This window comes from Ranitomeya variabilis, chromosome 1 (assembly GCF_051348905.1).
Source record: "Ranitomeya variabilis isolate aRanVar5 chromosome 1, aRanVar5.hap1, whole genome shotgun sequence".
Taxonomy (NCBI): Eukaryota; Metazoa; Chordata; class Amphibia; order Anura; family Dendrobatidae; genus Ranitomeya; species Ranitomeya variabilis.
The window spans coordinates 987,507,613-987,521,885 of record NC_135232.1 but is presented as its reverse complement, the minus strand read 5'-3'; the positions used below and the strand labels follow the sequence as shown (position 1 = coordinate 987,521,885).

Sequence of the window (14,273 nt, the reverse complement as noted above, 5' to 3'; positions counted from 1 at the left end):
GGGGTAAAGGGGTTAAAGTATAGATATAAAGAGCACAAATAAAAAATACTTCATAATTGGACCATAGTACGCATAAAATGACATTTTATTGAATACAATCTAAAAATATTAACGTGTGTATAATATTATTTATTTATATAGCACCACTGATTCCATGGTGCTGTACATGAGAGGGTTAGGCTACTTTCACACTAGCGTCGTACGACGCACGACGAATTGCGTCGTTGCGACGTACTGACGCAAGCGGTGAAAGTGTCGCACAACGGGGGCAGCGGATGCTGGTTTTCAACGCATGCGCTGCCCCATTGTGAGGTGCGGGGAGGAGGGGGCGGAGTTCCGGCCACGCATGCGCGGTCGGAAATGGCGGACACGACGCACCAAAAAACGTTACATGTAACTTTTTTGGTGCCGACGGTCCGACGCATCCGTCGCACGACGGTTGCGACGTGTGGCAATTCATCGCTAATGTTAGTCTATGGAGAAAAAAAACGCATCCTGCAAGGAATTTTGCAGGATGCATTTTTTTGCCACAACGACGCATTGCGACGTGCAGTGCACGACGCAAGTGTGAAAGTAGCCTTACATACAAGTTACAGATATCACTTACAGTAAACAAACTAACAATGACAGACTGATACAGAGGGGCGAGGACCCTGCCCTTGCGGGCTTACATTCTACAGGATTATGGGGAAGGGGACAATAGGTTGAGGGTTGCATGAGCTCCGGTGTTGGTGAGGCAGTATCTCTGGTAGTGATGAGGAGGCAGCGGGGTCAGTGCCGAATGTAGGTTTTCCTGAAGAGATGGGTTTTCAGGTTCCGTCTGAAGGATCCGAATGTGGTTGATAGTCGGATGTGTTGGGGCAAAGAATTCCAGAGGATGGGGGATATTCTGGAGAAGTCTTGGAGGTGGTTGGATGAGGAGTGAATAAGTGTGGAGGAGAGAAGGAGGTCTTGGGAGGACCAGAGATTACGTGAGGGAAGATATCGGAAGGTTAGTTCAAAGATATATGGAGGAGACAGGTTATGGATGGCTTTGTAGGTCAGTATTAGTAATTTGAACTGGATACGCTGAGGGAATGGGAGCCAGTGAAGAGACTTGCAGAGGGGGGAAATGGAGGAGTAGCGAGGAGAGAGATGAATTAGTCGGACAGCAGAGTTAAGGATGGACTGGAGAGGTGCAAGGGAGTTAGCAGGGAGGCCACAGAGGAGGATGTTGCAGTAGTCAAGGCGGGAGATGATGAGGGCATGCACAAGCATTCAAGCATTTTAGTAGATTGATGGTTGAGGAAAGGACGGATTCTGGAGAAATATTTGAGCTGGAGGTGACAGGAGGTGGACAGACCTTGGATGTGCGGTTTGAAGGACAGGGCAGAGTCAAAGGTTACTCTGAGGCAGTGGACTTCAGGTACGGGGAAAGCATGATGTCATTAATTGCGATAGATATGTCAGGTAAGGAAGATCTATGGGATGGAGGAAAGATGATGAGTCCAGATTTGTCCACATTGAGTTTGAGGAAGCGGAAAAGGAGAAGGAGGCTATGGCTGATAGATACCCTGGGATTCTGGACAGCATATATGTGTATATATGTATATAGTATGTATGTATGTATATACAGTACAGACCAAACGTTTGGACACGCCTTCTCATTTAAAGATTTTTCTGTGTTTTCATGACTGTGAAAATTGTTCATTTCACACTGAAGGCATCAAAACTATGAATTGACGCATGTGGAATTATATACTTTTCAGTTGTTTCACACTTTTTTGTTATGTCTTATATTCTAGGTTCTTTAAAGTAGCCACCTTATGCTTTGATGACTGCTTTGCACACTCTTGGTATTCTCTTGATGAGCTTCAAGAGGTAGTCACCGGGAGTGGTCTTCCAACAATCTTGAAGTAGTTCCCTGAGATGCTTAGTACTTGTTGGCCCTTTTGCCTTCACTCTGCGGTCCAGCTCACCCCAAACCATCTCGATTGGGTTTATCTCTGGTGATTGTGGAGGCCAGGTCATCTGGCGTAGCACCCCATCACTTCTTGGTCAAATAGCCCTTACATAGTCTGGAGGTGTGTTTGGGGTCATTGTCCTGTTGAAAAATAAATCATGGTCCAACTAAACGCAAACCGGATGGAATAGCATGCCGCTGCAAGATGCTGTGGTAGCCATACTGGTTCAGTATGCCTTTATTTTTGAATAAATCCCCAACAGTGTCACCAGCAAAGCACCCCCACACCATCACACCTCCTCCATGCTTCACAGTGGGAACCAGGCATGTAGAGTCCATCCGCTCACCTTTTCTGCGTCTGACAAAGACACGGTGGTTGGAACCAAAGATCTCAAATTTGGATTTATCAGACCAAAGCACAGATTTCCACTGGTCTAATGTCCATTCCTTGTGTTCTTTAGCCCAAACAAGTCTCTTCTGCTTGTTGTCTGTCCTTAGCAGTGGTTTCCTAGCAGCTATTTTACCATGAAGGCCTGCTGCACAAAGTCTCCTCTTAACAGTTGTTGTTGAGATGTGTCTGCTGCTAGAACTCTGTGTGGCATTGACCTGGTCTCTAATCTGAGCTTCTGTTAACCTGCGATTTCTGAGTCTGGTGACTCAGATAAACTTATCCTCAGAAGCAGAGGTGAGTCTTGGTCTTCCTTTCCTGGGGCGGTCCTCATGTGAGACAGTTTCTTTGTAGCGCTTGATGGTTTTTGCAACTGCACTTGGGAACACTTTCAAAGTTTTCCCAATTTTTCAGACTGACTGACCTTCATTTCTTAAAGTAATGATGGCCACTCATTTTTCTTTACTTAGCTGCTTTTTTCTTGCCATAATATAAATTCTTGTAGAAAAGCCGCGGAGACACCATCATGTGTTTCTCAACGCAAGAGAAACACATGATGGTGTCTCCGCGGCTTTTCTACATGCATTTGCATATTTCCCTTAAGGGATGGGGGCAGTGTTCTGGATCACTGCGTTGAGAAACACGTGATGGTGTCTCCGCGGTGTTGGATGTTTTGATCTCCCCGAGGTCATTCATCCGTATGTTTATAATACAAATTCTAACAGTCTATTCAGTAGGACTATCAGCTGTGTATCCACCAGACTTCTGCACAACACAACTGATGGTCCCAACCCCATTTATAAGGCCTGTCCCACAAGTCCAGATAATTCCGGTACCGGAAAAAACCGTACCGGAGTTTTCCGTGTCTGTGGGCTCACGTGGCACATCAGTGTGGCACACGTGCGGCAGCCGTGTGCCGACTGGGTACCACATGGACCGTGCAGGAGACAGCGCTAGAGCTAAGCGCTGTCCCCTGCATCTGGTGCTGAAGCTGGAATTCATTCCTTCTTCCCAGCAGCGTTTGCTGGAGAGAAGGAATGAAAAATCAATTTTTTTTGTGTGTGTTTAAAATAAAGATCCTTGTCACCACCCCCCTCCCACCCCCTGTGCGCCTGCCCACTGGAAATAAAATACTCACCCGGCTCCCTCGATGCTTCCTCTCAGCGCCGCAGCTTCTTCCTGTATGAGCGGTCACGTGGTGCCGCTCATTACAGTGATGAATATGTGGCTCCACCCCTATGGGTGACAAGGATCTTTATTTTAAACACACACAAAAAAAAAATTTGATTTTTCATTCCTTCTCTCCAGCGAACGCTGCTGGAGAGAAGAAATGAATGGCGGCTTCAGCACCACAAGCTGGGGGGACAGCGCTTACTGTAGTGCTGTCTCCTGCATGGCACACGGACAGCATCCGTGTGCGGTATGTGTTTTACACGGACCCATTGACTTTAATGGGTCCGTGCGCTCCCACGAACACTGACATGTCTCTGTGTTTTTTAAACAAACACACGGTCCGTGAAAACACGCCGACATGTGCAGAGACACATTGATTTTAATGTGTCTACGTGAGTCAGTGTCTCTGGTACGTGAGAAAACTGTCACCACATGTACCGGAGCCACTGACGTGTGAAACCGGCCTAAGGCAAGAAATCCCACTTATTAAACCTGACAGGGCACACCTGTGAAGAGAAACCCATTTCCAGTGACTGCCTCTTGAAGCTCATCAAGAGAATGCTAAGAGTGTGCAAAGCAGTCATCAAAACAAAAGGTGGCTACTTTGAAGAACCTAGAATATAAGACATAATTTCAGTTGTTTCACACTTTTTTGTTAAGTATATAATTCCACATGTGTTAATTCATAGTTTTGATGCCTTCAGTGTGAATTTTTCATAGTCATGAAAGTATAGAAAAATCTTTAAATGAGAAGGTGTCAGGGTGGATTGATTTAAATCACGCCGATTTAAATCATGATTTAAATCACGATTTAAATCAAAAGATTTTTTTTCTATTTAAATCGGATCGATTTAAATCATGATTTTAATCATGATTTAAATCACTGATTTAAATCAAAAGGTTTTTTTAATATAAATCACGATTAAAATGAGAAGTGAGAGCAGTGCGCATGTGCGCCCATAGTTACACGGACGAAACTAGGGGCAACGATCTAACGCCAGGGTGAGGGGGGGACCCCAAAGTAAGTAAAAATCTTTTTTGTTTTACTATATGGCAATAGGTAGGTGTTTAAAAGCAGCATGTCTTAATTGTATAAACTATTAATAGCCTCCACATTTTGTTCATACTGCCCCTTTAATTCCACACTTCTAGCTTGGTTTCACTTTTGGTTTAGTTTCTTTTTCCATTCAGTTGACATGCCCAAACTTGTTGGATAGTCAGCATCCTACAGAAACCTCTGGAAGAGCATGGCATTGTGAATGTTACACATATACAGCCTTTATTCTACTGAGTTAAACAACTCAGCTTTATCTCATGATGGAAGAACCTTTGGATGGTAAAATATTTTCCTCAAAAAGCAGTTTATTGAAAAAAATCCGATTTAAATCAAAAAAATCCGATTTAAATCAAAAAAATCCGATTTTTTTGATTTTTTTTAAAAAACATTGATTTTTATCCACCCTGGAAGGTGTCCAAACTCTATCTATCTATCTATCTATCTATCTATCTATCTATCTATCTATCTATCTATCTATCTATCTATCTATCTCAAGGGAAGCCACAGATGGAAAAATTGGTGGAAACCCTGACCAGATGACAATTACACAATGTGAAGGAAAATTAAAAAAATGGTATGTATAAATAACAGTAAAATAGGTAGAGAAGACAGCACAGTGCACAATATATTATAAAACAAAATGTAATCTCAGATAAAAGAACTCTGGGTATGGGTGAGGAATACAGTTATTAGTATATCAGGTGTGATGGACGCTCAGACTAGTGGCACCTACTTGGGTAATAATTGTTCTACTTATATGTGAATTTTATAGGTATTTGATACGGCACTGTGCACTTTACTGGCACATGTGATTTCTTGTCTACTTAAATTACCTCACTTGGCAGCTATTAAACTATGTAATCACTGTCTACTACTACCTCTATTTATTTTTGGATATGTGTGAGCAGTTCAAACACTATGCCTAACAACTGTATTCCTCACCCATACCCAATGTTTTTTTATCTATCTCCTATTAGATTTTATTTTTTGTATACATTTTGCACTGTGCTGTTTTGCCTATCTACCTATTTTACTGTTATTTAAAAGTACCATTTCTGTCATTTTCCTTCACATTATTTGTCATCTGGTCCAGTTTTCCACAAGTTTTCTCCATCTGCGGCTTCCCTTGTTTGTAAAATGCATATGTAAAAAAAAAAATATATATATATAATTTTTATTTTTTTTTTACATATATTATATAATATTGTGCTGGTCTGTGACCTTCTGATGAAGTCTGGGCTTGGAGATTTTCTGTAGCCACTTGGGTAATTGACAGCTAAAGGTGGGAACTGGTATATCATCCAACCTCTTTGTACAGCTCTCAGTTGCTAAAACATTTTAACAAGAAGTAATGCTGCCAAATGTAAAAATTCTGTATAGTTTAGATAACAAAAATACATTGTAATTTAGCTGCACATATTAAACAGTTGTCCTGAGGGAAGGGGAACTGACGTACCATACTTAATTTAAGAACTGACATTAATGTGACCTTCACCAACCCAAAGACTTCTTCATTGTTTGCCAATTTCCCTGCAACAAAATGAAAGATAAAGTTCATGCTCTGTGTATGAGAAAATGTTAATCTGCTATGGTGCTTTTGTTTGCACTTATTAATATTCCAGAGCCATCTTAAAGATTAATATTCTGCTAGATCAGCAGTACATTTAGCCATTGCGTCCCTAGCTGCAAGCTTATCTGTAGCAGGTAGCTTCAGTGCACAATTGAATGATTTTTGCTATGAAATCATAAACCACTGAGCATTGTGAAATCCATTGTGATATGTAATGCAGATAGTTATTTGTGTGAAATATATTAGCAGATAACTGTAGTCTTTAGGTACCGTCACACATAACGATTTCGTTAAGGATATCGTTGCTTTTTGTGACGTAGCAACGATATCGTTAAAGAAATCGTTATGCGTGACAGCGACCAACGATCAGGCCCCTGCTGGGAGATCGTTGGTCGCTGCGAATGATCAGGACCTTTTTTTGGTTGCTGATCACCCCCTGTCATCGCTGCATCGGCGTGTGTGACGCCGATCCAGCGATGTATTCACTGGTAACCAGGGTAAATATCGGGTTACTTAGCACAGGGCCGCGCTTAGTAACCCGATGTTTACCCTGGTTACCATTGTAAATGTGAAAAAAAAAAAAAACACTACATACTTACATTCCGGTGTCTGTCACGTCCCTCGCCGTCAGCTTCCCGCACTGACTGTGAGCGCCGGCCGCAAAGCACAGTGGTGACGTCACCGCTGTGCTGTGCTTTACGGCCGGCGCTGACAGTCAGTGGGGGAAGCTGACGGCGAGGGACGTGACAGACACCGGAATGTAAGTATGTAGTGTTTTTTTTTTTTTTTACATTTACAATGGTAACCAGGGTAAATATCGGGTTACTAAGCGCAGCCCTGCACTTAGTAACCCGATGTTACCCGGGTGCTGCAGGGGGACTTCAGCATCGTTGAAGACAGTTTCAACGATGCCGAAGTCGTTCCCCTGATCGTTGGTCGCTGGAGAGAGCTGTCTGTGTGACAGCTCTCCAGCGACCACACAACGACTTACCAACGATCACGGCCAGGTCGTATCGTTGGTAAATCGTTAAGTGTAACGGTACCTTTTCACATAAAAGATGTTGCTCATTGTTTGGTAGTGACCTGGCGGCAAGCTGATATCTTCCATTGTTGCTCATCCTCCCACTTACCAGAAACCTGACTTGTATGTGTACAGGTTGGTTCTTCATTTTTGCTATTGGCGTACCTCACCGCTAAGTCATTTGTCTCTCCACATTATGTAAGTCTATAGTAACCTTTTGAAGAAGCTCAAGGGCCATATTTTCATGGTCATATTTCATATGCACAACTTAACACTTTCATTTCTATTTTATGTGCTTGTTTGATAATGTTTATCTTCATGTAGTTGGGGAGAAAACCTACTAGTGGTGATGTCCTGTTGTTACCATGTTCTAAGTCCACTTAAAAATAAAGCTTATTAGCTGATGTAGCTTCCGCTCATTTACTATATGCAATATAACAAGTAAAATAACCACATATAAGCCAGATGATGTTAAAGGGGTATCTCATGTTCTTTGTTTAGCCGCGTACTTCACCCCTGCCTCCAAACTTTGTGCTTGCTGGTGCACTCGTGAAAACTGACAGTTGGTACCAGCTGTATGGATGATCTAGTGGCTTCAGCTGTGCGTTTTTATTCTGCAATCCAAGGCAGCTTTGGCACCAGCACTTCAGAGAAGCAGGGTCATTCAAACTGGTCTGGTCCAGAGATCCAATCAGATTCAGAGCAGCACTTTCAAGTCCATGCTGCTTTTCTAGAAAATCAGCCACCTCTGATATACTTCAGTGGCCAGTAAAATATGCAACAAGCGGTATACCATAAAATTTAAGATCCCCCACATTCTCGAAAATGGAGAGTATTTTTAACGCCTTTATAGCCTAAATGACGCACAGTTTCAAAAGTCGCAAAGAAAAGTATTACATAGTTACATAGTTACATAGTTATTAAGGTTGAAGGAAGACTGTAAGTCCATCTAGTTCAACCCATAGCCTAACCTAACATGCCCTAACATGTTGATCCAGGGGAAGGCAAAAAAACCCCATGTGGCAAACAGTAAGATCCACATTGGGGAAAAAAATTCCTTCCCGACTCCACATACGGCAATCAGACTAGTTCCCTGGATCAACGCCTTATCAAGGAATCTAGTGTATATACCCTGTAACATTATACTTTTCCAGAAAGGTATCCAGTCCCCTCTTAAATTTAATTAATGAATCACTCATTACAACATCATACGGCAGAGAGTTCCATAGTCTCACTGCTCTTACAGTAAAGAATCCGCGTCTGTTATTATGCTTAAAGGGAACCTGTCACCATGTTTTTGGAAGATGGGATAAAAATAGCGTTAAATAGGGGCAGAGGTGGGCGTTACATTAGTGTGTTTGTTATGCGTTTATTACCCACTTAAGTTGCCGAAATACCTTTGCAAAGTCTCCGTTTTCGCCTGTCAATCAGGCTAGTCTGGTCAGATGGGCGTTGTCTTCCCCCAGATTTTGCGTAGTTTTCCGTTGGTGGCGTAGTGGTGTGCGCATGCCCAAGGTCCCGAATCCTCTGCCAGGGGATTTCAAAGAGCGCGGTGTCCGTTATTGCATTGGTGATCGGTGGGCGCGGCCATCTTCCTTTGGCCGCGCGTGCGCAGAAGCGGCGCTCTGCTGGCCGCGGCATCAGGAAAATGGCCGCGGGATGCCGCGCGTGCGCAGATGGATATCGCGGCGGCCATTTTCCTGAAGCCGCGGCCAGCAGAGCGCCGCGGCAAGCAGAGCGCCGCTTCTGCGCACGCGCGGCCAAAGGAAGATGGCCGCGCCCACCGATCACCAATGTAATAACGGACACCGCGCTCTTTGAAATCCCCTGGCAGAGGATTCGGGACCTTGGGCATGCGCACACCACTACGCCACCAACGGAAAACTAAACAAGATCTGGGGGAAGACAACGCCCATCTGACCAGACTAGCCTGATTGACAGGCGAAAACTGAGACTTTGCAAAGGTATTTCGGCAACTTAGGTGGGTAATAAACGCATAACAAACACTCTAATGTAACGCCCACCTCTGCCCCTATTTAACGCTATTTTTATCCCATCTTCCAAAAACGTGGTGACAGGTTCCCTTTAAACCTTCTTTCCTCCAGACGTAGAGGATGCCCCCTTGTCCCTGTCTCAGGTCTATGATTAAAAAGATCATCAGAAAGGTCTTTGTACTGTCCCCTCATATATTTATACATTAAAATAAGATCACCCCTTAGTCTTCGTTTTTCCAAACTAAATAGCCCCAAGTGTAATAACCTATCTTGGTATTGCAGACCCCCCAGTCCTCTAATAACCTTGGTCGCTCTTCTCTGCACCCGCTCCAGTTCAGCTATGTCTTTCTTATACACCGGAGACCAGAACTGTGCACAGTATTCTAAGTGTGGTCGAACTAGTGACTTGTATAGAGGTAAAATTATGTTCTCCTCATGAGCATCTATGCCTCTTTTAATACATCCCATTATTTTATTTGCCTTTGTAGCAGCTGCCTGACACTGGCCACTGAATATGAGTTTGTCATCCACCCATACACCCAGGTCTTTTTCATTGACGGTTTTGCCCAGAGTTTTAGAATTAAGCACATAGTTATACATCTTATTACTTCTACCCAAGTGCATGACCTTACATTTATCCCCATTAAAGCTCATTTGCCATTTATCAGCCCAAGCTTCTAGTTTACATAAATCATCCTGTAATATAAAATTGTCATCCCCTGTATTGATTACCCTGCAGAGTTTAGTGTCATCTGCAAATATTGAAATTCTACTCTGAATGCCCCCTACAAGGTCATTAATAAATATGTTAAAAAGAAGAGGGCCCAATACTGACCCCTGTGGTACCCCACTGCTAACCGTGACCCAGTCCGAGTGTGCTCCATTAATAACCACCCTTTGTTTCCTATCCCTGAGCCAGCTCTCAACCCACTTACACATATTTTCCCCTATCCCCATTACTCTCATTTTATGTAACAACCTTTTGTGTGGCACCGTATCAAAAGCTTTGGAAAAGTCCATATATACTACGTCCACTGGGTTCCCTTGGTCCAGTCCGGAACTTACCTCTTCATAGAAGCTGATCAAATTAGTCTGACATGAACGGTCCCTAGTAAACCCGTGCTGATACTGGGTCATGAGGTTATTCCTCTTCAGATACTCCAGCATAGCATCCCTTAGAATGCCCTCCAGGATTTTACCCACAGTAGAGGTTAAGCTTACTGGCCTATAATTACCGAGTTCAGTTTTTGCCCCTTTTTTGAATATTGGCACCACATTTGCTATACGCCAGTCCTGTGGTACAGACCCTGTTATTATGGAGTCTTTAAAGATTAAAAATAATGGTCTATCAATGACTGTACTTAGTTCCTGCAGTACTCGGGGGTGTATCCCATCCGGGCCCGGAGATTTGTCAATTTTAGTTATTTTTAGACGCCGCTGTACTTCCTGCTGGGTTAAGCAGGTGACATTTAATGGGGAATTTTTATCACTAGTCATTTTGTCTGCCATGGGATTTTCTTTTGTAAATACTGATGAAAAAAAGTCAATTAGCATATTGGCTTTTTCCTCATCCTCATCCACCATTTCACCCAGACTATTTTTAAGGGGGCCAACACTGTCATTTTTTAGTTTCTTACTATTTATATAGTTAAAGAATATTTTGGGATTATTTTTACTCTCTCTGGCAATGAGTCTCTCTGTCTCAATCTTTGCTGCCTTGATTTGCTTTTTACAGAATTTATTTAATTTTCTGTATTTATTTAATGCCTCCTCACTACCTACTTCCTTTAATTCTCTAAATGCTTTCTTTTTGTCCCTTATTGCGCCCCTTACAGCTCTATTTAGCCATATTGGTTTCCTCCTATTTCTAGTATGTTTATTCCCATACGGTATATACTGTGCACAGGTCCTATCCAGGATGCTAATAAATGTCTCCCATTTTCTTTGTGTATTTTTGTGTCTCAGGATATCGTCCCAGTTAATTGCACCAAGATCCTCTCTCATCCGTTGGAAATTTGCCCTCCTGACGTTTAGTGTCCTTGTCACCCCCCTACTACCCATCTTATTAAAGGTTACATGAAAACTTATTATTTTGTGATCACTATTCCCCAAGTGACCCCCAACCCTTATATTTGATATGCGGTCTGGCCTGTTGGTTAATATTAGGTCTAGCAGTGCCCCCCTCCTTGTTGGGTCCTGAACCAGTTGTGAAAGGTAATTGTCTCTCATAGTTGTCAAAAACCGATTACCTTTGCTGGAACTGCAGGTTTCTGTTCCCCAATCTATTTCAGGGTAGTTGAAGTCCCCCATAATAATGACTTCTCCTTGAGTCACAGCTTCATCTATTTGCTTTACGAGGATATTCTCCATTGCTTCCATTAGTTTTGGAGATTTATAACAAACCCCTATCAGTAATTTATTATTTTTTCCCCCTCCCCTTATCTCCACCCACAGGGACTCTACATTTTCATTAAATTCACCTATATTATCACGCAGGATGGGTTTTAAGGAAGATTTTACATATAGACACACCCCTCCCCCTCGCTTATCTGTACGGTCATTTCTGAACAGGCTATAGCCCTGCAAGTTAACAGCCCAGTCATGGCTCTCATCCAGCCACGTCTCAGATATCCCCACCATGTCATAATTATGCTCCAACAACATTAGTTCTAATTCATCCATTTTGTTGGCGAGGCTTCTGGCATTAGTATACATGCACTTGATGTTACTCTCTGTACCTCTATTCTTTCTTAAATTACTAACTGTTCTAACCCCACCCCCCATGCCACCGCCACCCCCAACTTCCTCATTTGTGCCCAGGTCTCTATCTGCACTATCTTCCCCTCCTATAAAATGAATACCCTCCCCCCCCAATCCCTAGTTTAAACACTCCTCCAACCTTCTAACCATTTTCTCCCCCAGCACAGCTGCCCCTTCCCCATTGAGGTGCAGCCCGTCCCTAGCGTAGAGCCTGTAGCCAACTGAGAAGTCGGCCCAGTTCTGCAGGAACCCAAACCCCTCCTTCCTACACCAATTCTTGAGCCACTTATTAACCTCCCTAATCTCCCGTTGCCTCTCTGGCGTGGCACGTGGTACAGGCAGTATTTCGGAAAATACCACGTTGGAGGTCCTTGCTTTCAGCTTGCAGCCTAATTCCCTGAAATCATCTTTAAGGACCTTCCACCTACCTCTAACTTTGTCATTTGTGCCAATGTGCACCATGACCGCTGGGTCCTCACCAGCCCCTCCCAGTAATCTGTCCACCCGATCAGCGATGTGTCGGACTCGAGCGCCAGGTAGGCAGCACACCGTCCGACGATCCCTGTCTTTGTGACAGATTGCCCTATCTGTTCCCCTAATAATTGAGTCCCCCACTACCAGCCAACTCTACTGAGCTTGTGGCAGATGCTGTCTGTGTTAGGCTACTTTCACAGTAGCGTCGGTACGGGGCCGTCACACTTTGTGAAATAAATGCACAATGGGGGCAGTGGATGCAGTTTTTCAACGCATCCACTGCCCCATTGTAATGTCTGGGGAGGAGGGGGCGGAGTTTCGGCCGCGCATGCGCGGTCAAAAATGGCGGACGCGACACACAAAAAAACTTTATATGGAACGTTTTTTTGTGCCGACAGTCCGCCAAAACACGACGCAGCCGTCGCACGACGGATGCGACGTGTGGCCATGCCTCGCTAATGCAAGTCTATGGAGAAAAAAATGCATCCTGCGGGCAACTTTGCAGGATGCGTTTTTTCTCCAAAACGACGCATTGCGGCGTACGTCACACGACGCTAGTGTGAAAGTAGCCTTATATACTATATTAGCTATTGAACCCTTTCTACGCCCGGGTGGCGAGCATTTATATTGGTATATGGTCTCCATCCTGGTATGTGCTGCTCCCATCTTGCTCTCCCATTCTGTCATGTGCTGCTCCATCCTGCGCCCCCATACTGTCTTGTGGTGCTCCATCCTGCATCCCCATCCTGTCATGTGCTCCCATCCTGCGCCCCCATCCTATTATGTGCTGCTCCATCCTGCGTCTCCATCCTGTCATGTGCTCCCATCCTGCGCCCCATCCTGTGATATGCTGCTCCATCCTACACCCCCATCCTTTCATGCGTGTGCGCCCCCATTCTGTCATGTGCTGCTCCCATCCTGCTCCCCCATTCTGTCATGTGCTGCTCCCATCCTGCGCCCCCATTCTGTTGTAATGTGCTGCACCCATTCTGCCTGTTCCTGTTTCCATTCTGCCATATGTTGCTCTCATCTTTCTCTCCGGCTGTGCTGAGTGCGGGCGGCTGTGCTGAGTGCGGGCGGCTGTGCTGAGTGCGGGCGGCTGTGCTGAGTGCGGGCGGCTGTGCTGAGTGCGGGCGGCTGTGCTGAGTGCGGGCGGCTGTGCTGAGTGCGGGCGGCTGTGCTGAGTGCGGGCGGCTGTGCTGAGTGCGGGCGGCTGTGCTGAGTGCGGGCGGCTGTGCTGAGTGCCTGAGCAGGCGGGGACACCGGCGCGCTGTGGGGGTCAGGTGGCGGAGTCGCCGCTAGCTCAGGCCCCCGGCACTTGCTATATTTACCTGCCCCCGTTCCACTGCTGTGCGCCGCACCGCGCTTCCGGGGTCCTCTGGCTGTGACTGTTCAGTCAGAGGGCGGCGCGTATTAAGCGCGTCATCGCGCCCTCTGAACTGAACGTCGCAGGTGGAGGATGGAGCAGCGTGCAGCAGTGGAACGGGACAGGTAAATATACTCACCCTCCGCCTCCTGGCTCGTCCCTGCTTCTCCGTTGGAGATCGCGGTGTGCGTTCAGCTCTTAAGCATACCGCGATCTCCTGGGAGCGTCACTCTGTGGGGTCCAGACTGCGCCGGCGCTTGCGCAATCTATAAAGGCTTCGGACAGAGTGACGCTCCCAGCGTTATATTATAAATATGCTATGTATATATCAATATCTGCCTTGTTCTGTTTGCAGCAGTCTAGCAATTTAAATGTACAGCAAACAGTATAGTGCAATCAAAATGTGATCTGGATCCCTAGATGGGATCTTTTATCTACCATTCAATCATATCATACCTTTCTCATGCAAGCTAGGATTTACTCCTCAATTGGTGGATTGCTTACTAGTTTAAGTGGCATCGGTTTATA

The 14,273-nt window shown here is 44.8% G+C and overlaps 1 protein-coding gene across 1 annotated transcript in view; it reads left to right on the top strand.

Annotated features, from left to right (window-relative positions):
- NAF1 (nuclear assembly factor 1 ribonucleoprotein) overlaps positions 1 to 14,273 on the top strand; it is a 70,301-nt gene that overhangs the window by 49,730 nt on the left and 6,298 nt on the right. The window lies entirely within an intron of this gene.